Source organism: Montipora foliosa, chromosome 5 (genome assembly GCF_036669935.1).
Source record: "Montipora foliosa isolate CH-2021 chromosome 5, ASM3666993v2, whole genome shotgun sequence".
Classification (NCBI taxonomy): Eukaryota; Metazoa; Cnidaria; class Anthozoa; order Scleractinia; family Acroporidae; genus Montipora; species Montipora foliosa.
Window position 1 is genome coordinate 23337628 of NC_090873.1, and position 2500 is coordinate 23340127.

The window sequence follows — 2500 nt, forward strand, 5'->3', positions numbered from 1 at the left end:
TTAAAAAGGTTGAAATAATCTCAAAGTGGCAACAATAACATGAATTTATATTTTGAGATGACATTCTTGTTGCCGTCCCCTTTGCTTAAGACTTTTAAGGAGGCGAAATACGAAATACAAAAACCCTCAACTTGGCGCGCAACATTGTTTAGTTGCAAGTTTGGGTCGATGTTTCCCGTTTTTCACCTTGCATGACCAACTTGTCGCGCAACAAAAACATTTGTTGCTGGTTGAAGAAAGTTGTTGCGAAAAGTAGAGCGTGGATCTACTCTGAGCAACAAATTTTGGCTTTGTTGCTCGTTTTTCATCAAGCTCACAACTTGTCCCGCAACAAATGTGCTCGTCTACTAGCAAATCAACCAATCAGAGCCCTGCATTTCTTCAACCGGCAACAAATGTTTTTAATGCGGGTCAAGTTGATCACGCAAGGTGAAAAACGCGAAACATCGACCAAAACTTGCAACGAAACAATGTTGCGCGACAAGTTGAGGCTTTTTGTATCTCGTATTTCGCCGCCTTTAGATCTGCGACGCGGTGATCAAAGAAAACGCCACAAAACAAGAATATCATTGGTTAAAGAGGAAAAATAATCGTACCTAACGTGCGGCAAGCATTTATCATATCTTTTTGCGATCCTCTGCATAACGACGAGGTGAAATCACTAAACTTGAGGTTTTGACGACAACGTGAGTATGTAACGGAGAATCTTTCATTCTCTATTTTTGCTTTAACTGCTCGTCCAAATTTATTATTAGGACACTTCGCCCACATTGTACGACGCAAACGAGGTGGAAAAATTGCAAAAGACTTAGTTTATTTTATTTTGAGGTGACGTTTTCGTCAAAATGTCGACGTCGCGTCGTAGATCCCTATTCTTTTGAATTAGCTAACAGAATACTTTGGCAACCATTTTGATTTATATTTTTTAAAAACGTGTAATGGGATGCTCAGGGGGCAAATTAATATAAGTATTTTAATAGCTATCAAGTGAATCTGTGATCTTCGCAGTTATGAACGCAATTTTTGCAACTGCGTAAGGAAGCCTAAAAAATCCGGACTTCAACGGGGTTTGAACCCATGACCTCGCAATAACGGTGCGGGGTTCAAACCCCGTTGAAGTCCGGATTTTTTAGGCTTCCTTACGCAGTTGCAAAAATTGCGTTCATAACTGCGAAGATCACAGAGTCTTCTTTACGCAATTGCAAAAATTGTGTTCATAGCTGCGAAGATCACAGCTTCACTTGATTTCATATCCGCCGTTCATATATGATCTATTTAATTTATCATTTCATTATTTAAACAATATAATTCAAAATGACCGCCGTATCGTCGAATGAAGAAGTCTATTGGGAAGACAGAGTGCAAATTTGTGAGGTTGAAACAGCCGCGTGGGAGCTGGATCGTGGGTGCAAAATTAAAATCCCAGGACTTCCTGCAACTGCCTAAGTTGCTTATAACACATGAAAAAGTCACTCAGTTCTGATTGGCAAAAAGGGGCGGAGTTCTCGTGTAGCATGGATGCAATTTTGTAAGTGCAAACAGGCTGGTTTCGAATTGTGCAGCAACAACAGAACATAATCGAGGTTAAGTGGAATAAAACTGCGTTTTCCTTTGTTTTGTACAAAACGAAATGCCAATCACTCCCCAGAACCTCGACTCTGTTCTTTTGTTGCTGCACAATTCGAAACTAGCCCATTTGTAACATGGTTGCAAATTACACTGCACCTTTCCAAGTTTACAGTTTAATGACGTTTGAACGAAAGTCTTGTAAAAGTTGAATTTGACAAACATGGTGTCTTTTTCAATCGATTAGTTGAATGAAGCTCAGAAAATTAAAGCGCGCGCTGTGAAAAATGCGCTTGTTTTGATTTTCTGTATTCCGTTTTTATTTTCATTCATATCTTTTGTAAGTAATCACATGATTTTTTATTAGAGTCTTTTTTTAGAACAATAGACACTAATTAACAACAACTGTAAAATTCATTAATAATTCATGAGGGTGCAGACCAATCCCAGCACAGTATTCAGATCACATGTACACAACTGTAAACCCCAATACAAATCAAATGAATTATTAAATAGTAGAATTAACTTTTGATACAAACTCCTGCTCAGCTAATTAGTATTCATTAACTTTTGATACAGATCTCTACTGATTAAAATAACAATACTTTGCATTCAATTTAATGTATTCATTTCACAAGCAGGATAAAATATTCGCGTCCGATCGGTATGGACGTTTACAATGGCTCGCCTATCGGCTCGCCATTGTAAACACCCATACAGATCTTCCGCTCATATTTTATCTACTACGTAAATGCATTTGCGTGTGTTGCTTGTGCTTATGCTTGCGGTGCTAGTGAAAACCAGGCTTTAGTGTATGAATAAGTGTCACATAATTCCCCGGAATTGGTAACGAGCTGGGGTTGATGGGAACTATCTAGAAATGCAAGGACTGGGTTTGTTTGGGTGCACAGAGCGAGAAATTGGCAGAATACCA